Below are 24,634 nucleotides of genomic sequence, written 5' to 3' on the forward strand. Positions count from 1 at the left end.
GCAACAGATAATTTTTTCCGCGCTGTGTCCGCGTCTTGCCTCTGTCTCTCGTCCCTTTTCGTGCGCTAAAAACCTCAATTTTTCCAGTTAACCTTTCCTTTCGTGTTTCTTATTTATTTATTTCTTTGTCTTTTTTTCCCCTTTTTTTTCGGACACAGATGTTTCTTGAGCTCCAGCCACTCTAGCTAGAGAGGCTAGAAAGTTTTCCAGCCACTATACTCTAGCTAGGCGTTGCTCTAGCAGACGACGCGCGCCGCCATGGTGCGCGAGAGCCGCATCGAGATTCCACGGTATGTTGCGAGAGTTGTTGTCCTCAAGCCTCCTCGCTCTCCTAGCCTCCTTGCTCACTCGCTTCTTGCCGGAGGAGGCCAGTGTCGGTCGGCCGCATGTGTTCCTTGTTTGTGTGGCTCGCACGCGCGTAGGATATTTTTTCAGTGTGCGTTCGTCGTGCTTTTTGGCTGCGTCCGCCTTTGAAGCGTTTGATGCTGCATTGCATGAGTGTGCGTGTGTGTTCCTATTTCCTTTGTGCCTGTGTTGCGGCAGAAACAGCTGCGCCGAAGCGCCCGGATACTCCGAGCCGCTCGTGCCCGTACTCACCGCAAGACCTCGCGTTCTGCCGTTTTCTACCGTCGTACCTACGACTTCTGCAGTATTAGGTACCCACCTTCTATGGAATAGCTCGTATCAACGCCTGGATGCACAATTAAGGTGGGTGGAAATCATTTGTACCGTTATCTCGGTGTACGCAGTAACAGACGCGCCAGAAACGCTTCGCGCCGCACCATGTGATTTTCCTGCGGTTCGTTCATGCTTTGCCGAGCATGATACAGTGACGAATCGCAGGTGCTGAAAGAAATATGTCTCTGCCTGCTGGCGCACACAAAATAACGGTTAGTAGCCCTCCGAGCTAGCTCTACCGGCAGAGTGGTGCTGCGCTATATCGTGCGGAACGATGCGTCCATCCGATCGCTCAGAAGCGCCGACCCGGCTTGAAAGCGATAGCATCCCGTGACATAAGCTGCTTCCGAGGCGCGCCTTTGGCGGTTACACGCTTACTGCTTGTCAAGAGTCGTTTTGATAACTCTGGTCTGGCGGAGGGGGAGATCGTTGCTGAACAGCTCATGGGGATTTAAAGCTCTATCCGAATCATGACGTCATGACTAGACGCGCCTGTAATTACACCTCAATACCGGTCCTTGTTTATTAGTCGTGATTACTGCTCATTTGGCAGCTTGTTCAAGCATCGTGCTGCGTGTTCTGTCGGTTATTTGTGTGCAAGTGCGAAAATCCGTACGCTTGCTTGCCGCAACACTGCCGTTGTTCTCCGTGGTTTATACCTTTTTCATTTGACATCTCTTCTCTGTTTGGTTGCGTTCAGCGTGAAAAATTGTGGTCGGGGTTACCAAAACCTGCTGGGAAAACTGCACAGCGAGTGCGATATCGCTCCGCATTCGCGTACTCTTCGTGTGTACTACGTGCCAGTCCGCGACCCACTGCGGACGCCAGCTGCCCGCCACAGCTGTTCTCAGCGAAGTTCAAGGCGTTCCGATCGCCGGTGCAGCGTTTGCTATGTGACCAGTTGCAAATTAGCTCCCTTGTCAAGCCGTGCGCGTGTTTGTGGCACGCATTCATAGACCCGGACTTGCTTGAGTGATGCTGACTTTGCTGCGAGTTGTTTGACAACGGACTTCTCTTGTTTCAAAAGGATGCGGAGCCTTTGGAGGGCCGGGCTTGTCGGCTGATTGATGATGGCGAATAATCTTTCATTCCTGGCGAACGGCTCGCTGTCTGAGCGCTGGTCTTTCGAACTCATCTTGTATGCTGGAAGAATTCTTATCGGTCCGAGAGTGTTATGAATTCACGCTGCCTGGAAGTCAGCTGCTTCGCGTCATCCAGTGTCTGCTACCGCCGCCAAACCTACTTTTCTTTTCTCCCCCCTCGCCCCCCCCCTTCTGTTTTGTTTTTGCTTGAGATGTAAAAGTGTACAAAACTGATCGCACGATATTTCTCGTCAGTGTTTGTGCATTTCAGACACTGCTGTGCGCACGTCGTTGAATGTGGGCGCGTTGTTTTAGTGCTGTGCGCACGTCGATGTTTCATGTGACCCCGTCACAATGCACTAAACGAACGTACTACGCGGGTTTGCCTAACGCTAGCCAGGATCGTAATATTGCCGCGTCTCTTCTATGTCGATGACAAAGACAACGATGGGAGCTTTAGTATATAACTTCGTCTTGTGTGTCGGCCTAGCGGAGATTAGAAGACGAAGAAGTAATCTCACGGCTCGACCTCTAAAACAAACCGTTTTTGTTATACGTGTCCTCGTCTCCTGTCTTCATTGCACCGCGACACTGGTGGAGGTGCTGGGTACGACAACCCGATGCTCCGGACCCCTCCTGGGAGCCGTTCATCCAGCCCGGACACTTTGTCGCCCACTGCAACGCTTGCGCGTCGTTTCAGTCGTCGGTTGCAAGGCCTTGCTCCAGAACTCACCCCCCTGCAGGAACCTTCGTCCAGACGCTGCCCATCGCCGTCCATGGCCGACGCTAGCCAAAGCCTTTGCGTCAGCCCGCCACAGGTGACCCTTCTTCAACCACGGATTCCGGATCGCTTTCACGGTGGCGCCTTTGAAGACGTCAAAGGCTGGCTTGACCAATTTGAGCGCGTCGCCATGATCAATGAGTTGAGTTCTAAACAAAAGGTCAGCAATGTGTATTTTGCTCTTGGCGATAGCGCTCGGACGTGGCATGAAAACCAACAAGGCAGTCTTGTGACATAAAGTGGCTTCCGCCAGCAGCTTCTTGACACCTTTGCGAGTGTCGACCGACGGGACCGTGCCCAGCAGCTAATTGAGTTACGAGTTCATAAACCCATCGAAACTGTCGCAATGTTCGCCGAGGACATGGCCCGTCGGTGTCGTAGAGCCGACCCAAACATGACAGATAAGAAGTTACGCTACCTCATGCGCGGCGTGAAAGAGCAGTTGTTCGCCGGACTCATGCGCAATCCACCAAGTACTGTGGCTGATTTTATAAAGGAAGCTTCTGCTATTGAGCGAGCGCTTCATCAACGATGCAGGCAGTATAATCGCTTGTCCAGCAGCAACGAGGTCAACGTCGCCGCCACAACTTGACACTCAGAGCTCTCTGCGCGATCTGATTTGGAAGATTGTTCTCGAAGAAGTCCAAAAGCTCGCGACTTCAGCAGTTGAACCGCCAGTGGCGTCTGTCGCCGAAGTCATACGTGACGAAATCAGGCAAGCGTTCTCGTCTCCGAACCTTAGTTCTGAGCCGCATTCCATGAACTACGCCGCCGCGGTCCGACGTTCACCACCTGTTATGTCGATACCGCCGTACCACCAGCCGTCGACTGCCGCGCCTTGGTCATCCCAGGAAGAGCCTCCAAGAAGGCCGCAGTTTCGGAAACCGGACGTACGGCGGACTGCAGATTGGCGCCCACTGTTTCAACTGCGGTGCTGTCGGCCACGTTTCCCGCCATTGCTGGCATCACGACGTACCGTTTCGCGCTCTCCGCCCATGGTTTGACGGTCGACGTGCCAACGATGACTACTCGCTACGCCGCCAAGCTCCTTTTCAAGGGCCTCCAGCCACCCGCTCTCATTTTGACGATCGCTGAGCCAATGACAGAGGAGTCGCTGCCGAATGACCAGGCCGACATGGACCATCGGTCGCGTCTCCTACACATTCGTCTGCACCAATACGCCGCACTTTCACTGACCTCAGGGACAGGAGGTCACGTAGCCCACGCCGGGGAAACTAAGGGCGGCGACCTCCGGGGGTAAGGTTGCAAGCCGTCACGAAAAAGCGCCCGTTGCTTCCACCGCAGGACGCTACGAAGCCGACGAGCCGTAACAGCGACGAAGTTGTGAGCGCAGACCTTGTTGTCTTATTGACGGGTAGTATAATCAAGGGGGTTCAGCGAAAGTTCGTGTGGTCAGTCATGGAAATGAAGGTCGCCAGCTACGAAGAACCCGACGCCAGGGACTATGCCTGCCATTTACGCACATTCATTACGTCACGTGCTGGCTATATAAGTGACGACGATTTCCTGTCCGACTCAGTGAGCAAGGAACTCGTACGCGGTTCCAAAACGTCGGATTATTCATCAGACTTGGTCAATGACCGTGATCCCCTTCATGACGGGTAGCAAGTGACAGATTTTGTCGACACTGGTGCTGACTTCTCCATAATAAGTCAAGACCTCGCAGTTCGGCTCAAGAAAGTAAAGAGGCCGTGCACAGGGCACCATATAAGGACTGCAGCAGGCCAGTTACTGATACCTGCCGGACGATGTACGGCGAGAGTCAACATAGGAGGTGCATATTTCGTCGCCACTTTTGTCATTCTAGTCGCGTGCTGTAAAGACTAGATTATCGGAATGGACTTTCTGAGGGAGTATGGTGTGGTCATCAACATCCCAGACTGTTCGGTAACATTTTATCATAACTTTGATCCAGTTGATTGCTTAGAACCACCGCGCGACTCATTACGCCTCAATGATGACGTTTTCATCCCGCCTGGACCCTGCACCCTTGTTTCTGTGGCATGCGATCCGCCGTTCGACGGGGAAGGGGTTGCAGACCAAAGTTATTTACTCAAGGTATTTCAGTCGCACGAGGTATTGTCAACGTCGTTAATGGGCACACAGATTTGTTGCTGACAAATTTCAGCACGGAGCGTCGGCAACTTCCAAGGGGCACGGCTGTGGCCTATTTCGACGGTGTTGCAGATGTTCAGGGCTGCTTTTCAATGCTTGAAGAAGCAAGTTTCAGGACTGCTTTGCGTCGACATCAGGAGTCGGTCGCACGCCCTTAGCCAAGCACCGAATAAACACTGAAGACATGACCAGACCAATTCACCAGAACCGTTATTGTGTGGCTCTAAAAGAACGTGAAGCGATACAGGAGCAAGTAATTGGAATGCTGTAGTTAGAATTCAGAACTAGAATTCAACCGCCCAAGAGCCCCTGGGCATCGCCTGTAGTTTTAGTCAACAAGAAGGACGGTAACCTGCGTTTTTGTGTCGACTACCGCAAGCTTATTCTTCTGATTCTGATTATTCTGAATCAGAAGAATAAGAATGGGCTGGGGTGCGTTTGGCAGGCATCCTCAGATCATGAACAGCAGGTTGCCATTATCCCTCAAGAGAAAAGTATATAATAGCTGTGTCTTACCAGTACTCACCTACGGGGCAGAAACCTGGAGGCTTACGAAAAAGGTTCTACTCAAATTGAGGACGACGCAACGAGCTATGGAAAGAAGAATGATAGGTGTAACGTTAAGGGATAAGAAAAGAGCAGATTGGGTGAGGGAACAAACGCGAGTTAATGACATCTTAGTTGAAATCAAGAAAAAGAAATGGGCATGGGCAGGACATGTAATGAGGAGGGAAGATAACCGATGGTCATTGAGGGTTACGGACTGGATCCCAAGGGAAGGGAAGCGTAGCAGGGGGCGGCAGAAAGTTAGGTGGGCGGATGAGATTAAGCAGTTTGCAGGCATGGCATGGCCACAATTAGTACATGACCGGGGTTGTTGGAGAAGTATGGGAGAGGCCTTTGCCCTGTAGTGGGCGTAACCAGGCTGATGATGATGATGATGACCGCAAGCTAAATCAGGTTACAAAGAAAGATGTCTACCCACCCCCGCGTATAGATGACTCCCTCGACTGGCTTCGGCACTCTCGTTACTTTTCCTCAATGGATTTGAAAAGTGGACATTGGCAAATCGAGGTGGACCTAAGAGACCGCGAGAAAACCGCTTTTGTGACGTGATATGGACTGTCCGAATTTAAAGTTTTGTCCTTCGGTTTCTGCTCTGCGCCCGCAAATTTCCAAAGGCTCGTGGATACTGTGCTATCGGGGCTGAAGTGGAAAACCTGCTTGGTCTATCTCAACGACGTCATTGTGTTTTCTGCGACATTTGACGAGCATCTGCGACGACTGAAAGTGGTTCTGCAAGCCATCCAGTCGGCAGGCCTCACGCTGAAGACAGAGAAATGCCACTTTTGCTCTGGGGAACTGCAGTTTCTTGGTCACGTCGTCAGTAATGCTGGTGTTCATTCCGATCCTGAGAAAATTGCCGCCGTCGCACAGTTCCCGATACCGTCCGACAAGAAAGCTGTCAGGCGCTTTATGGGCCTCCGCGCGTATTATCGTAGGTTTATCGCAGATTTTGCACGCATCACATCTCCACTAACTCGCCTCACGAGAGACGACGTGGCATTTGTGTGGGGCGACGCACATAAAACTCCATTTAATGAGCTGAGGCAACGGCTACAAACACCTCCAGTACTTGCCCCCTTTGACGAAGCAACCCCTACGACGCTTCACACTGATGCCAGCAATGTTGGTCTGGGAGCAGGGCTCATGCAGCTGCAGGACGACGGCGAAAGGGTGATTGCATATGCAAGCAGAACGCTCTCGCGCACAGAAGCCAATTACTCGACAACTGAGAAGGAATGCCTTGCCGTGGTATGGGCGATTATGAAATTTCGCCCATATTTGTACGGCCGCCCTTTCAAAGTTATCAGTGATCATTGTTCACTATGCTGGCTGACAAACCTGAAAGATCCTTCTGGGCGACTAGCGCGCTGGAGTCTTTTAATTAGTAACACATAAATTCCCCAGAAAGTGGATGGAAAGACGGCGCCGCTGTGGCTCAATTGGTAGAGCATCGCACGCGTAAATGCCAAGACGTGGAGTCGTTCCCCACCTGCGGTAAGTTGTTTCTTCATCCATTTTCAATTCCATTTAATTTATTATTTCCTTATTTCAATTAGTAAGCACAAGTAATTTCCCCTGCGTTGTCCTTGGTGTCATTGTTTGTTGGCTTCGTATGATATCGTTGAAGTAATGAAAGTTGTCAAATGCATCAAAATCGCGATCACGTAAGGCAGCTGTAACGCTGTTGCTGGTCGTGCTTGCTCCGTCTGCCGCTCTCTTCCACTTGAGTAAAATTTTTAAAATGAGTGCGGTGTCCTCCAGGAACGCGTTCCTCAATATAATTTCTTTTTTTCCAGATATGTTTGATACCAGCTGAACAACACTGGAACACAATGTTTACGTCCCCTGTTCGTCCTCAACTTTTCATTCCCCTCACCTAGGCGACGGTCCTATCTACCTGCCATTTAATACCTGCCAACACTGTGATGCATGGTACGTATTGTGCCTCGCGTTTTCGGAAGATTTCGATGTCTCCTATGCTAGTTTGCTCTACAGGTCGTTTATTTCGATCGAGCAGCGTCATGTGCATACATCTGGCGCTTGACGTCGGCTAACGTCGGTGTCTTCAAATGTTCCCGCAGGTCTTGTGACCATTTGCGTCGTGCGGTTGAAAGACTGATCCAACTTTGCCCGCTGTTTAAACAGCGCTTTGGTACCGAGAGTTGCGTAATGAGTTTAGTAATTCAGATTTTGGGGTTCACGTATAGGCACAAAAGGAAATTCGGCACAGCCCATTTCACGATTGCTGTCAACGGTAATGCGTTAGCATCGAATCAATTTCCACACAACGTATTGCCACCGCCGAAACGAATTTTGTATTAGGCGTGTACTGTAGCGGGACTCCTTTTTCGCGCTTCCCTAAGAACACAAGGTGCCATCTAGAGCCACTGCGAAGCCTGGTGTATCATCCGAAATGCATAGCGCACCAGCGCGTGCAAACGCTGAGAAACGCAGCGACCGGGGTCCTCTCTCGCACTTCTTTTCTTTATTCTTTTTGGACACGCTGCGCCATGTAGCGATGCTGCCGAGAAGTCTGCGCGTGGTCTCCGAGAGGAGAAACGAGGCGCGCCGGTGCCTGTGAGCGCTGGCAATTGTTCCCTCGTTTACCGCACACGCAGTGGCACATACTCAGTGACACAAGTTGGCGAGGCGTTTATTGAAGAGCCCTGAGTGCGTTCATGGCGCAGCTCGCTGAAGCGTTGGCTTGAAAGGCTTTCATTGAAAAGCGACACCTATGACCAGTCTGCTAGTGGGACAGCCTGCTAATGCGTCAGGTTGCTCTCTTTTAAGATCCCTTACGAGGTAGGTTAGATTCTCCTCCGCATCGGATAAACTTAAGGGATCTTTTCGTCATTGTAGGACGGTACATTCCCAGTGGCACATACTTAGTTACATATAAGTTGGCGTCAAAGACGTTCGTTGAAGAGCGGCGCACACGTACTGGCACACCCAGTAACCCAAGTTGGCATCAAAGAGGTTCATTGAAGACCAGTACAGACCGAGTGGCACGTACCCAGCGCTCCAAGTCGGCGTCAAAAGAGTTTCTTCGAGCAGCGGTTCAGTACACCTATAGTCCCGCATCTAGCGCGACCAATGTCGGCGTGAAAGAGCATCGTTAAAGAGTGGCGCGTACGTGTGTACGCATTGGTACATGCTCAGTGACCCAAGTTGACCGATGGTTGGTTTCGAACTCTTTTACCTCAGAACAGCAGCCCGTTGCGCTAACCATTCCATCACGGATTACTCAGTGATCCAGGCAGGCGGGAAAATAAATACAAACATACGTAGACACAAAGACCGACCGACGGACGGACGGACGGACGGACGGACGGACGGACGGACGGACGGATAAACCCCCAGAAAGTGCGTTAAGTACCCTGAGAATGCGAACGCATTCAAAGAAGCCGCATTGCTTGATATTCATGCACTCTGCCTTTGCGCATCGGCGCGGCGCTTCGCGGAAGTGATGTCCCATTCGCCTAAAAGAAAGAGGTAAGCCCACATCCTATACTGCAGCGTTTCGTGCAATCTTCGATGGATGTAACAGGATCTTCACGCCTTCGTCACAGCTGGGCCTCGCCGCGGTCGCTGTTTGCATAACTGGTCGACCGGCGCCCGACTCGACGCTGCGCATCAAGCAGTCAGCGGTGCGTGGGCGTTTCACCGAGCGGACGTTTGACGCAGCCTTCAAGGGGCCCGCTCTGTATAAAGTACAATCCCATGAAGTGCGATGACCTCCACTCGGATCGTACCCAGCTGTGGTCAATGTCGCGCTTAATGGTGCGAGCCGGTGTGCAGCACTATGCTGGTTTGCCGGGTTAAAGAGGCAGCCTTCTTTCCTCCTATGCATCCGTGTCCAAAATTTCGTCGTCCCTTTTCATAATCACCCGTTGCTTTGCAAGGGCAGCGTATGAAACTCGCCGCTGAAAATAATCGTGACATCAATTCCTCCTGTCACTGCAGCCATGAATGCACCTCCCTTCTGTCACTGCCTTTTGTTCTCGTGTGCGGGATATAATATGCACCTTGCAGCCGACGATTCAACAAGAACAGCTGCTGCGTGTGTTTCGCAGTGTACGTGTGTTCAATCGTCTCTTTCGCACAACTCTTCTTCTGTCAGTCGAGTCGCTGCTGAGCCGGTGCTTCGTTTCTGAATAGTCGACCGTGCAGCTGCACGCACTGCGCTCGTCGGTTTGCCAGAGTTGCGTATTAAATGTTATAAATGTGACGACCCGTGCAGTCGCTGTCAGTAAATGCGAAATATGAAGAGCATGTAAGTGCGCCGTTCATCTATCTGCACATAGGAAATAGAATAAAAGAAGCACTTGTGTTCTACGATAACCTTGTTTTCTGTGTTACCCAGAGGCCGTTAGGAATAAACATTAACGCGTGTATTTTGAGCCGTTGTTTTAGCACGGGAGGTGTTGAGTTGTCACGCGCCACAAACAACCGCAAGTTAGTTGTAGCCTTGAAGGGTAGGCTTCACCCAGATTTCGTTCGGTCAGTCGCAGATGTCACGATCATGTTTGTTGCCTTTACCATGGCGCGAGAACTATCCAGAAAAGGAAAGTCTGCTGCCACACAATAGCATTTGATGATAATGATGTCCTTAAAGGCGGTGGCACTTGCCCCCTTAAGCGAACCGATCATGACTGGTTGCCTCTGTAAGAAATAGTGGGATTAATAGGCACCGAGTCTCCAGACTGTGAGCTGTGCAATGTGAATGTGACTATAGGTCCCTGGCTGTGTGACTTCTCTCAGTACGTGGAAGAACGTCGAACGTTCAACAATGTCCTTACGCTCCTCGACAGCCCGCCGCTGTCGGAGGACGTTATTTTAGGCCCTTGGCCACTCGAGTTTATGGAAGGCACGGGCCTGGACTGTAGGCTTTAAATAGTCCAAATTGCTTGCTATATACTTTACATATTTCCTCATCATCGTCACCCATCATGCGCCTTTTTCTTCCCTATTTCTTTCCCCCTTCCCCTCCTTCAACGCAGAGCAGCTGGCTAGAGGAATGTACCTCAGGCCGACCTCTCTGCATTTCATATCATTAAACCTTTATCTCTTTCTCTCAGAAGAATTAATAAAAAGCATTATATATGAGTAAATGGAATCACGCAGAATAGATATCTCTTGCTTGATCAACCATCTTGAATTGAAAACAGTATGTCTAAAAGATATATATATATATATATATATATATATATATATATATATATATATATATATATATATATATATATATATTTAGAGAAAGGCAGAGAGGTCGGCCTGAGCTATAACTAGCTCTGGCCTGCTACTCTACACTGAGGAAAAGGGTCGGGGAGGAAAGGGCTTATGAACAATGATGATGATGATGGTATATACGCATCACTTCCAGAGGAAGTGATGCGTATATACAAGTTTACAGAGTTGTGGCATCTCGAAAGCCGTGCGTCCAGCCCAGTGGCTTGGAGAAAGGCTATAGCGACACTTGGTTATCAGGGCTGCGCTGTTTGCATTAGGCCAAGGACCTAAAAGAAAGTCGTCTGATAGCGGCCTCTTATCGACATTTGCAATGGAAGAGACCAGTTGCTGTCGTTCTTGCTCGTACGCGGGACGCGCAAAATAGATGATCAAGTGTTTCTGGTACATCACAGTGTTCATAGTTTGGGCTAGTATCACTGCAACCTATCAGATGTCTATAACGGTTGGTGAATGCGACACCAAGGCGAATACGGTGCACCATGCTCGTTTGGCTTCTTTTGAGCTTGTGAGGCATACGAAATTTCACTTCTTGGTCCCATTTGTGTACTCCCCTGTGTCGTCGACCTGGTTGGGTCCTGGTTGGGTCCGCGACGAAGTAGGTCGTTTGTGTCTGTTCGTGAGAACGGAATGCGTACTTCAGAAGCATTATTAAAAGCGGTTTTCGCTTCAGCGTCTGCCTGTTCGTTTCTTATCATGCCACAGTGTGAAGGTATTCACTGAAATGTGACATTGTGGCCATTTATATTTGCGTGGTCGACATGCTCTGCAATTTCTATAGCCTTTGAATAACACGGGCCCCGTCTGAGGTCACAGTCAATCGTTTGAAGAGCTCGCTCGGAATCGCACAATATCGTCCATGCGTGAGGAGGCTCTTCGGAGAGAAATCGAAGTGCCTTCCGGATAGCAGCAAGTTCTGCAGCAGTTGATATTGATATATGGTCTAGTTTAAACCGCCTAGCGAAGATTATATGTGGGATGACGAAGGCTGCAGTGGAGGCATATGTTGTGACAGAGCCATCGGTATACACGTGGACAGAATCTCCATGCTCTGCAGAAATGTGAAACAGGGTAAGTTGCTTGAGGCCAATAGATGCAACGGATGCCTTTTTTTTTTTGTAATTCCAGAGATCTGCAATATAACGAAAGGTTTAAGCAGAACCCATGGGGGTGTTCTCGGAATACAGGCGGGAGAAAATCTTGATGGCAGAACACTCTGATGACGCGGTAGAGTCCTTGAAGAGCTGGAACCTGGGTGGGTGGCAGGGAGCGATGACAGAGGATTGTGCCCGTGTTGGGTTAACACGCGACGTTACATTCGAAGGGGCTCGCGGAGCAAGTATACACCAATATGACAAGCACGAGCTTCCGCTATTGTTTCATTGGTTGACGTGCATCGTGGGAGGCCCAAACATGTGCGCAATGCTTGTGCTTGAATGCTCTCCAGTGTGAGCATACAGGTAAGTCCCATGCCTGAGAGCTCAGGCATGCTGTACTGTATATACCCTACGAATAGTGCTTGGTACAGTTGGAGTAATGACTCCGAGGGGCTCCAGCTTGTGCCTGCAACGACGCGAAGGATGTGAACAAAACTCTTCAGCTTTGACTTCATTGCGGCGATGTGTCTTGACCAAGATAATCCCCGGTCTATGACTAAGCCAAAGAATATGTGGTGTGTTATGCAGATATCGATACTCCGTTAACGATTGCCGGATACCTGGTCATTAGTTTTCGCGTGAATTCAGTTTGGGATAGCATCACTGCAACCTATCAGATGTCTATAACGGTTGGCGATGCATGTATTCCTGTGAAAGTCGCTCAGCGCGGAATCTCGTTCAAGGGCAGGCTGTAAGAGTTGAGGAGGACGTCCGGATGAAAAACTTGGGAGGTTTATTTACATCATTTACAGTGACAGTCAATTAACAGTCGTAGAGTCATTACGGGCCGGCAGCAACTCGGACGCTGCGGCCCGTGGCAAGAAGCTCGAAAGAGATGAATCAAGGAATGCTCTCGGAATGCTCTTCTGCTGCTCCCGGTCTGCGTCTTTTAAACCCTTCGGTGTCTCGAAGACACGTCACGTTCGGCCAATGGGAGAGCCCGCTCAGGTAACGCCATTTTCGGCCAATCGGCGAGCCCGCTCGGGTGTCGTCATTTTCGGCCATGGTAGGCGCCCGTGCGATGGAGTCACACCCGGCGAGGAGAGTCGCTGCTTGGTCCCCTTGCGGTCTTGCCTTTCTGACTTGCAGTGCGCCCTCACAATAGATGGATGGGGGCGACGCCGCCAGGTTTTCACGGAGCATTACAGCCGTCTTGCTTTGGGACCCACTTTACCCGCAACAGTGCCAGGCTCTCGCTTCACTTTCGGGAAGAGTCAAGCAGTGAATAGCTCCACCGGCGGCACACGAAGTGGGAGCCGCCAACTTGTTTGCACGTGCCGCGCCTCAGGAATGTGGTATCCGTGCTTCTGCGTACCCTAATTAGCTGTGGTGCGATTCGATGTGGTCTGGGGAACTCGAAGTAGGCTCAGGAAACGGTCCCGTATCTAACAAGGCCAAGCGGTCGCAGTGGGATTTCCAACGTTCTTTGAATCTAACTTCACCTCTTCCAGCCCACACAATGTCCCCTCATACTGTTTCCACTGTGGAGCAAAGCCCACAGTATATCAGTGCACATGGGAATGCCCGCAGCCTCTGGGCTACTTCCCTATTCCTTCATCCTGGGATACTGCGCTGAGACCCGCAAGAGCAGCGACGGTTGATCAGACGGGCACGAGGAGTGGCGCGAGCCAATGGTACTCTGAACTAAGGGCTTCACCCTACGAGGAAGTCGACCCACCTCATTGAGAATAAGTGTTTTCTTTCTCTCCCGGTTGTAATACACTACCTGTGAGCTCGCGTCTTTGTCATCGTGCCGTTGCCGTTGTGCCATATAGTCGGGCTAGCTGTATACCGTTAAATGCTTTCGTTTGGGTGTCCCTGTACGCGTTCTTCTTTTTCCAAGACAAATCAGTAATGGCCTCGCCTTCGACGTAGTGTGCCGTACGGTGCATTCCTTTATTCTTGTCCTCGCTTCACTTGCGAACCGCGTTCCGCGCTTAGGTGAGTTCTGGATGCCCCTAAACGACTCGTCCCAGCTCGCGAGAGCTCCCCATTGTGGAGTCATTAAAACTCCTAACAGCAGGCAGGGCTTGTTTGCCCGAAACGCATCACGCTTCGTGGAGTCATCGCACAGCCCATGAGTCGGCTCTTCGGTTCCACTCTGGCTATGTCGTCTTAGTTCAGTAAACAGCTGCAACTGTTCGAACATGCTGCCTCTACCCGGATGCTAACGACTGGCCTGTGGCGATGCTGGGTGACGTTACATAAGAGTTAACGCTTTCGGAAAAAAAAAAAAAAGGACTCTCCCTGTGACAACTTTCCAACTTTTCAATCGTGGTCGTGCTGCCTGTATGTCACGTCACGTCTGGCGGTGCCTCAGGAAGATCCAGTCGACGCGGACGGCGCTATGGGAATTCCGATGACTCTACAAGCATCGCCGCGCCTTTCGATATGGCCTACATGGGCAATACAAGTTTTTCTTTAACCGCTGTATTTGAATGTGTGTCTGAATGAGATGGTGCGCTCACTCTTCGCAATGATGGTTTTTTAATTACGTGACTAACTTTCTGATGAAAGAGCGCACGCGCGGGCTGAAATTGGACGCGGGGCGGAGCACTGCTTGATTTACTTAAACGTCTGTAGTTTTGCGAATGTATTCTGAGAGTTGGATATATATAAGCCTCGCCGTGCTGCTTAAGATGTTCAGACAGAGAAAGAGAGAGAGAAAAAATGTTTTCGTTTCCAATTCAGCGGACAATAAAAGGTGATAAGACAGGACCGGCCTGAGAACAACAGACCCAGAAGCCTGGCAAAGCCAGTGGTGTTCCGGTAACGCGTTTCGCTGGTGGTTAGCCAGGGTGTTGGGAACCGTTTCTGTTGAGCGGGACGTCGCCCTTCGGAAAAGCGTTGCGAGATAACAGGGCGACGGAGACGCGCGCCCACGCATCGCCGGCTACGTTGCAGACTTGTGTTATCGCGTGTTGCGGGCTCAGCTTGTGAAGCGATAATATTCGCAATATGGAATTGTGGCTCACGGCCAGTCGGAAACAATAAAACGCTCGCTGCATGCCGGCCTTATCCTCTGTCAGACACTGTCACTGCAGATGTTGATATAGAGAAATCCAGGGAGCAACTATACAGGGAGAGGCGGGAGGAGTGGGACAACTCTTACTCGAATGTTTCGCCTATTTCATCGGTCACATTGATGCAATTTATACCGGACGCTGAGCTACAATAGCGCAGAAGTCATTTCTTGAAAGACGTCCTGGAGGCTTCGTGGAAAAAGCTTGGCGTAGGACAAACCAAGATGTATGCACTGAAAGATAAGCAGGGTAATATCATCAGCAATCTCGAAGATATAGTAAAAGCAACGGAATAATTCTATACTGACCTCTACAGTACCCAGAGGAGTCAGGATACCTCAATTAGAAACAGTAATGAACAGGATACAGGAACTCCTATTACTAGCGATGAGGTCAGAAGGGCCTTGCAAGACATGAAACGAGGAAGAGCTGCAGGAGAAGATGGAATAACAGTCGATTTAATCAAAGATGGAGGAAACATAATGCTTGGAAAACTGGCGGCTCTTTATACGAAGTGTCTATCGACTGAAAGGGTCCCAGAAAACTGGAAGAATGCAAACATTATACTAACCCACAAAAAAGGCGACGTTAAAGAACTAAAAAATTATAGACCCATTATATATAGCTTACTCCCAGTATTATATAAAATATTTACCAAAATAATCTCCAATAGAATAAGGGCAACACTGTACTTCAGTCAACCGAGTGACCAGGCTGGTTTCAGGAAGGGATACTCTATAATGGATCACATCCATGTCATCAATCAGGTTATCGAGGAATCGGCAGTGTACAATAAGCCTCTCCATATGGCTTTCATAGAATACGAAGATGCATTTGATTCAGTAGAGATACCAGCAGTCATAGAGTCATTACGTAATCAAGGATCACAAAACGCTTAAGTAAATACCTTGGAAAATATCTACAGAGGTTCTGCAGCTACCTTAATTCTACACAAGAAAAACAGGAAGATACCTATAAAGAAAGGGGTCAGACAGGGAGAGACAATCTCTCCAATGGTATTCACTGCGTGCTTAGAAGAAGTATTCAAGCTATTAAACTGGGAAGGCTTAGGAGTAAAGATCGACGGCGATTATCCCAACAACCTTCGGTTTGCCGATGACATTGTTCTATTCAGCAACAATGCAGACGAGTTACAACAAATGATTGAGGACCTTAACAGAGAGAGTGTAAGAGTGGGGTTGAAGATTAATATGCAGAAGACAAAGATAATGATAAATAGCCGGGCAAAGGAACAAGAGTTCAGGATCGCCAGTCGGCCTCTAGAGTCTGTGAAGGAGTACGTTTACCTAGGTCAATTAATCACAGGGAACCCTGATCATGAGAAGGAAATTCACAGAAAAATAAAAATGGGTTGGATCGCATACGGCAGACATTGCCAGCTCCTGAGTGGAGGCTTACCATTATCATTGAAAAGGAAGGTGTACAAATCAGTGCATTTTACCAGTGCTGACATATAGGGCAGAGACTTGGAGTCTGACAAATAAGCTTGAGAACAAGTTAAGGACCGCGCAAAGAGCGATGGAACGAAGATTGCTAGGCATAACGCTAAGAGACAGAAAGAGAGCGGTTTGGATCAGAGAGCAAACTGGTATAGACGATATTATAATTGACATCGAGAGGAAATAATGTAACTGGGCAGGTCATGTAATACGCCGGTTAGACAACGGTTGGACCATTAGGGCTACAGAATGGGTACGAAGAGAAGGAAAACGCGATCGAGGACGACAGAAGACTAGGTGGAGCAATGAAATTAGCAAATTCGCGGGCGCTAGTTGGAATCGGTTGGCGCAGGACAGGGGTAATTGGAGATCGAGGGAGAGGCCTTCGTCCTGCAGTGGACATAAAACATGATGATGATGATGATGATGATGATGATGATGATGAAAGAACAAGTTGTGTCCCACTCCACCCTTTCTTTGAGAGGAGTCCGACACTGCGGGTTAAAGGAATGGGACGTTTTACGTATGGCCCTAAAATCTGTCTACTCGGCCGTGGGAAGGTCAACAGTGAACATTAACAAGGACTTTGTAGTCTTTCGGTTCCCCTTGGAACTTGTCGCCCTGAGAGCTTTGACTCGATGTCCTCTCTTGATGTTGAACATACGTCTTGATGGGCAGAGAAAAAGAGAATGCTTGTGTTTGTCATCTTCCTTTTACGACCTTCACAATTACATCCTTGCCATCAGCGATTTTGACATTGCCCTGAGAATTATGAAAGGAGGCACAATCCTGCAAAATGAGTTTTCTTTTTTTTTAGAGGACATTGAGGACATCAGACAGCAAAATCAAATTCACCTCGAAGAGCCATTGGACAAACAGCACAGTGTCAGAAAAGACTCTGGAAATGCAAGTTTTAAAGCTTCTTATTCATCCGCACATCTTGCATTTACTATTTGTTTCAGAGTGGCTACAACGAAACATTAATTACCGTGTGTAGTTGAAACGGTGATTTCCCGTTTGCATTCACGACGAAGCGGCAACTAATTACTACGGAAACTATAGAATAGCACCCAGGATGTACTGTCCGAAGACGGGGGCCGTATACCGATTCGCAGCTCCGTGGAGACGATTCAGCAAGCTCGCCGCCAGTTTGTCTGAGCCAGAAGAAGATAAACTTGTTGCAATGAGAAGTGCAAAATCATCTATCCCCCAACATTTACGTCTCATCCGTTTGCTATGGGTACCAGGACACGTGGGACTCACTTTAAAAGAGTCAGCAAACGCACTAGTGGCGGCATCTATTAAAGGCCCGGTACTGAGCATCCTAAAATCTTCGGCATACATTACGACTGCAAGATTTAAAAAGAAATTGTGTTCAAAAACAACATGCCAAATCATGTATTAAATAACACCGATTTTCAGCACCCACGATTCCCTTGGCACAGCAGATGGTGTTCAGCAAGAAAATTTGAAGTTTCATTCACGAGAATGTGTTGCCGAATACTAGTGCTTAATTTCTATTCCCACAGGTTTAGTTTGGTACCTTCCCCTCAATGTTTTTATTGCAACGAACCTGAAACTATGGAAAATTTCTTTATAGACTGTCGTAGGTTCGACGTGCACAGAAAAAAAAAAAAAAAAAAGGTCCCCTTCGCCAACATGTATTGGTCGTTACGCTTCATATGATACTCTTTCTTGGGGCGTCTTGGGACGCGCTCAGTTGACGGGACGACGCTTGACGTCGGTGCATCCGCTAGTTACACACTGCATGATAGTTGCGAATGTTCTGAAACTCGTACCATGTACGCTGCCCGCCTTGGTCGATATAGGCAGAACACATTTCGGTTGCAGCGGAAAATGCACGCACTGACGCTGGGCGACTTCATTAGGAAGGCGTCAGCAATATGTGTTTTGTGCTTTCTTGTTTCACTTGAAATTTGTATATCTTTCGACAATGGTTTGCCTTTCTTCCGGTGCGTTTTCGAGAACCGCGCGCCTCAAGGTACAACCGCTCCGGTGGCTCTGACGCTCTCGTGCTGAGCACGAGGCCGTGAGCGTGATTCCCGATTACGCAGCGGCCGCATTCGGGTGGGGTCGGAATGCAAAAAATGCTCGCGTACCAAGCCTTGGGTCTGAAGGGTCCCACGTGGTCAAAATTCATCCGGAGCTCTTCACCGCGGGGTCTCACGTATAGCCTTGCTTCACGACGGCAAGCATCACCAGTTATCCAACCGTCACACGCTGATGGATTACTGGCGAGCGTCGTTTGACGAAGCCACCCCGTTTCTTACATGTATGCTGCCACGTTTATTTCGCCTCCCCCACTTCACTGTCCCCCCCCTCCCCCCGCTTTATCGCCACATTCGGCGCAGTTCAACATTCTCTGCGGAAGTCGATGTGTCGGCCGGCGTCCCTGCTCGTCATTTCCGTTAGTGTGTGCAGCGGACGCGCAGCCCAGGACGCACGCTCTTTGAGCGCAGCGCCCATGCAAATTGGGTGATTTCTGGTGCCGGGTGCGGGCACGCACCTCCACTCGGAGTCCGCGCGGACGACCGACTTGCCTCGCTGCCGCCGCGACTCGTCAACGGCGCACGCCGGAAAAGAAAAAAAAGAAAAAAAGGCAGGAATGTAGCTGCAGCGCACTTTCTTTAGTTTTCCTTCGTTTGCGTCTTTTTTTCCTTCGCGGTTTTGTCTTTATGTCGCCTGATATTTTGCCTTGTCGCGGCGCGGCTGCTGCTTGCAAAGCACACGCCGCCGGCATTTTCCTTGCTAGTCTGAGTTATCGCTGCTTCCCCTCCGTGTTTCGTTTTTAGTTCCTCTCTCCGCCTCGTTCCTCTCCCTCTACCTGAGCCGCCGTCGCGCATTCCTGCGTCGTTCGTGTACGTAAGTATGGCGCAGTACGCCGGCGCAGCGCTCACCTGACGGCCCGTGTAGCGACGTCAGCGGATACGCGTCTGTCTCTCCCCTCTTCGCGTGTGTGCACGCACCAAACAACGAGCAGCATCTACGGCGCGTTCCGCTCGCGTGTCTCGTGTACTGGATGCCGCCTTCGTTGTGCGCACCCCCCCGCCAATGGGCTCTGAATCCCTCCTTCAAGGGCAACTGTGGCGGGCGCACCTCAATGGGACCCGTATACCAGGGAATTGTGCGCGCGCCGCCGCCGCGTAGCGAACGTAGAGAAACCTCAGTGTAGCTGCTGCTGCGGTATAGCCGGCTAGTTTGATGCGGTGATTTGTGTAACTGAGACACGCTTTTGATCGTTTGCATGTTTCCACTTATTTGTTAACCTGTCGGCCTGTTAACCCAGTGCCCTTGCCACTCGACTTGTGCAACAAAAGGACGCCGCGGATAATTAGATGGACACTAAAGAGCAACAGTGAATCAGCTTAGACCGGCATTCTTTCGAAAGCACATATTTACTAACATGACGGCAAAGGGTTGATTAGTGGTGGGAAAAATAAAGGCCGCACTTCCCTTCGAATTTCGCGCTAAGCCTCAACCACGGTACGTCAGTGTGACGTCACGGGCTTCGAAGTACTACAGTTGAAACTCGATTTAACGTAGTGATGACCACGCTCGAATTATTTGTTAAACCGGGAAGTTCGGAAAATTGAGTGAGGGATTTTTCTGTAGTCCGAAATCTAAAATTGTAACGTAGCGACACCCAAAAGGTACCGTGGCATTGTATTTGCCGCTAAACTATGGACCATAGCTACCAAACATTTCCTGCATAGCATAAAACGGGCTGCTTCCCCGGCTTGCTCCTGTGGTCACGACGATGAGGATGTTCACCATCTACTCCTCGAATGCCCCATATACGAGATACAAAGACAGCAGCTAGAACAAGAGCTACACTCCATCGATCCTCACCGGCCTTTCTCACTCGCAATATTGCTGGGCCCATGGCCATCGAAAATAGCACAGCGAAAAGCATTGAACGCAAGTGAACATTTTTATGAAGACACAGGCATCCTCAACAAATACTAGGTATTGCATTGAATAATCACACGATGTCACTAAAACATTCTTCTATTTGTAATTAATAGCGCTTGTATATTACATGTTATACAGTTTTTGTTGTTGTGCGTGAATTATTTTAACACTGTAATTCCTCATCTCTTTATATGCTCATCGGAGTCTACATCACGGCCGTTTGTGTGTGTTTGTGACTTTGTTTACGAACTAATTGTGGTGCAACTTGCATTTGACTTTTACACTGTTATGTTCATAGGCGCATAGGACTGTGCTGTGGCTTTCTCACGGTATGAAGTGATTTCTTTCTCATTTTTTTTTTCATTTTCCTACATATTTTTTATATTGTTGTTTCTGCTATGAGAAAAGGAGTAGCAGTCACCATTATAAGGTGCCTACGTCTCTTTCTTTTATTTTCATTTCAATAAAAAAAAAGAACCCGCTCCTGCGCGTGTAAAAAGTCCGCGACTGGGCCAAATACCGGCGCCCTTAGCACCATCTGGTACGTAAGAACGCTAGCGAATGCCGAATCCGTTGTTCCCTGCATGGGCGCGGCATGCAGCCTCGTCAAAATAAAGCTAGGGCCGTGACTGGGGTGCCTAGATGTTTTAACGCGATAGTGTTAGAACGCACGCTCGAATAAAAACCCGTCTGCGTCAAATTTAGAAAGAAGTCACGGCTATATTTACTCATTTATTTCTGGAAAAGCTTCGCTGGATCGGGTTTAATGCAAGCTAGTTTCCTTAAATCGGGTTGATGACAACATTGAACCTTATAAGTACTTGCCGGGGAATGGAAATTTCTTCGCTAGATCGGGAACTTCGTAAAATCGGGTTTCGTTTAGATATAGAGTTTGAACTTTATATCGGAACTGGCCAGTTGTGGAGCAGGAAATGTTCTCGAAACTTCCATGGGGCTGGCATTGGTTCCTTTAGTACGTGATGTAGTCCTTATTTATACCGGCAAACAATGAATTAGCACCGACTAGATTATGTCAAAACCCATGACGTCATGGTCAGCTTGTGCGGGTATTTCAGGGCGGTGTCGCCATTCGTGCTTCGTTTCTAGTTTACCAAGCCACATTTGTAAGAGCGGCCACTTAGGTTATGTTTTGTAGAAGCGCAATTTATTAAAAGTTGACATTTCTCTAAAGCGTTACGCTGCAACGGCGAGTTTCAGCTTCTATCTCAGGGAGCTCTATGCGACACATACACGGGCATTTTCTGATGGTCACGTGAGGTGCTGTGCAGCGCGTGATTTCTCGTCCTATGCTTGTCGAAGAATCCTGCGTGGCTTCACCTCGCCTCAAAGGTTGCGTCATCACATCCAGGCTCATATTCAGACAGCCGGACAATATTTAAAGTAAAATCCGATCTGATGTAGACAGTACCCTTAGATCGGTGGTGGAAAGCAGTAGCAAATGCCTTGAAATGAAATTCACTGATGACGCAAAGGAACTTCTTATGAGGACTCGCTTGTAAATTGAGTCTGATAACGCCGTTGCGCTGGCCGGGCTCTTTTCCTTCTGGAAGAGAAAACGTCGTAAATTAAAATAAAATATTAAACATCAAATGAAGAATACCGAATATTTTCGGAGGATTATTTGGCGTCCTCTTTTCGCATTGCTCGTAAGCCGTTCGTAAGCGCTTGTTGCCGAGTGCAGCTGTACGCGCTGCGAGTGCATGCGCGCATAGCTCGAGAGCTGCACAGGTCACATGCGCTCTCGACGCACCGAGCTGCCCATTCCTACGGCCTCTCTCAGCTTTCCCAGCACCACCTCGCAACCGTGGCGATGCTCCAAATATAGACCGATCACTTCTCAGGAGGGGACGGACACTTGATCGGCTGTCGCGGCTCCGGCACGGCCAATTAGTGCCCAATGGGCTGCTGGGCCGGGACGCGGTCCTGCGAGACGGCAGCATGGTCGTCATTCGCCGTCGCATTCTCGCTTCGTCCTTGCCTCGTTCTTCCTTTATTAACGCTCCTTTGCCTCACAGTTTTGCCATATGCGCCTCGGTTTTCCTGCCAGTTGGCCGATGTCATGCGGACCTGATGGAGTCGGCCTCCAGGCATTCACGACTATCGTGTCGTCTTATGTACCGGCAGACGGGTATTCGAGCGAAGTACACTGCGGCCTCTGCACGCCCTATTTTGCGTCCTTTCTCGGGTGCTGTGCAATGGTCTCGCTTTCTTTCTTTCTTTCTTTCTTTCTTTCTTTCTTTCTTTCTTTCTTTCTTTCTTTCTTTCTTTCTTGTTTTTTTTTAATATTCGCCGCTCAGCCGTCATAAAATCCCTTTATTCACCTTCCACACAGCTAATAAACAGGGACGCTCCCTGCATTTCTTAGCGCATCTGATTTGTTTGCATTCTTCCGAGATACCGTATTGGCATATTGTCGCAGCGCTGTGATCGTGGCATCCCCTTGTTCTTTTTTTTTCTTTCTGACGCGACGCCATTAAACATGTTTACCACGTTCGTACAGGCCACATCATTCCAATAGGCAAGCGCAAGCGCTTGGACGAGGAGAGGCGAAGGTGGTGTCCTACGCAGTAAACATCATGCAATATGCGTATACGCCGTCTGGTGTAGCGCGTCGCTTCGCTGTCGCGTACCGCTGATCTCCGTCTTACTAACAACCACGCGCTTTTCCTCGGTCAACCTTCCTGTAGTGTTCGTATGCGAGCTCTGATTTTGGAAGTAAATTTTTTCTCTTAAATTTTCTGCACAGCCGCAGCTAAGAAACATCAACAGCCGTGGGAACATAGGCAACAGCGCCGACATAGGCTTCTGGCTGGCAACGAGAGTATACAGTGCACTGTAACGAGACGCTTCAGTCTGCGCCCACTCCTCCACCCGTCCCCGCACAGTAAGTGCCGCGTGTCGTTTGCCCGTTACCTGCACGCTTCCGTTCTGCCATTCGTGCAGGCTCATTGCGAAGGACGAAGGTTTGGCGCTGTTCTACCAGCGATTACTGCCGGAGGCGTGATGCCTCGATGCTGGCCCCGTTCGCCGCGTCTTTTTCCGAGAACTATCGCCACTCCTGCAGGCAGAGTGATGACACCCGTGCCCGCATTCTCTTCCCCGGAGCGCTCTTTGTGAGGCAGGGGCACGGTCCTTCGCACGGGCCTGCCTGGTAATTGGCTTGGCCGCCACGGTATCTGTGTATACGTGCACGGCCGTTGAATGAAAAACCCACAAGTATGTGCCCATGGCGGCGCCCCTTTAGATGATTTCTTTTGGTGTCAGAATCTTTTCCTGGATCGGCGTAGCAAGGGTCTAAAGGAAACCGCCGTTATGTCCAAGAAACGACTGTCATGTCTCTCTTTCTGTTTATCTCGTCCACCTTCACTCCCGCTGTTCCTTCTTCCTTTTGTTATTATTATTTTTTTAAAATATAGAACCGGCATCACTTGTCACGTGAGCAGCCTTTGTTTCGTCCTTGCGCGCCGCTGTGCGTGCAGGTTCTCTTCTGTGAAGGGAAGACATGTGATAACGGCACGCTCCAGCGTAACCCGCGCCCCATATTCTGGACCGTGGTACAAGTATTTCTTTTCCTGTGTTGGCGCTGTCGACGGGGTGTCCGAACGGAAAATGCGCGCTTTCTGGCGCATACTGACGCCCAAGTTGCCCCCTTCTTTCGCCGGAATGCGTCCCGTGTGCGTCGTGCAGGGAGCGCCGCTGCCGCCATCACGGCGTCCTTGGCGAGGCCGCGCCGACCGGTGCCCTTGCGCATGTCTGGGAGGGAGCCGGCGAAGGGAGCCGGCCGGCACGATCCACGCGCCCGCTGCGCAGCCGGCACGAACGCTCGTCGCTGTTTGAAAGCCGTCCATGCTTCAGCTGCGGTGCGCACGGGCTCGATGAGGTGGCTCGTGTTGTCGTTGTCTGCCTTCAATTATTGCTCCCCGATCTCGAGATCTCCCCGACCTCGAGTCGTCCGGCGAGAAACAGAGAGAAAGCAAACTAGGCGATTTTCTTTTCTCAGTCCCTTTCGCTGACGTCCCGTCCTAAGCGCGCTGTCCAAACGGGAGTTTCCAGCACGCCCCGTATTCACACCGTGATTTACATAAAATGCCGGCGCGTACGATGAGCTAGCCTACTGACAGATTTCCGATGAACTCTGGTTTCAGTGGAGTGCAGTTGGATGCGCGTGGTTCGTTGGTAAATTTTTTTTAGCTGATTTAGCTTTATTTTTTAGATTGCTGGACCCGTGGCAGTAGCAGAGAGGCAAGCCATTGCGCTCCAGTCTGGATTGACGCTGCGATGGCTGGCGAGGCTAGAAGGGTTCGTCCTCAAGGCGAATGCAGTCAACGAACTGCTCTGGAGAGGGAGCGTGGCACTGCGAGGCGAGCGGGGACTGTTCCTCACCGAGCGCATGAGAAACGCGTACGTGCAACGCCTCTTGATATGTGTAGCGACCAGTTTTAAGGCGGTCAAATGTACACCGTAGGAAAATGTTGGGTGCAAACTGCACGAAGTGGTCGGAAAAGGCAACACTAGAGAAGTCAATATACACGAGAAGTGCAAGCGCTGG

At 49.8% G+C, this 24,634-nt stretch overlaps 1 protein-coding gene across 4 annotated transcripts in view; it reads left to right on the forward strand.

Annotated features, from left to right (window-relative positions):
- The first annotated feature begins 350 nt into the window (after nucleotides 1-350).
- The window catches only part of LOC142582302 (uncharacterized), a 560,510-nt gene continuing 536,226 nt past the window's right edge, over nucleotides 351-24,634 (forward strand). For 3 of the 4 annotated variants that reach the window (XM_075691856.1, XM_075691858.1, XM_075691860.1), the window contains exon 1: nucleotides 351-708. The gene's annotated coding sequence lies outside the window, so the exon portion shown is untranslated. Of the gene's footprint in view, nucleotides 709-7,064; nucleotides 7,177-24,634 lie in introns of those variants that run through there. The other variant, XM_075691857.1, reaches the window with a different exon arrangement.

The sequence above is a fragment of the Dermacentor variabilis genome, chromosome 5, assembly GCF_050947875.1.
Source record: "Dermacentor variabilis isolate Ectoservices chromosome 5, ASM5094787v1, whole genome shotgun sequence".
In the NCBI taxonomy this organism is placed as follows: Eukaryota; Metazoa; Arthropoda; class Arachnida; order Ixodida; family Ixodidae; genus Dermacentor; species Dermacentor variabilis.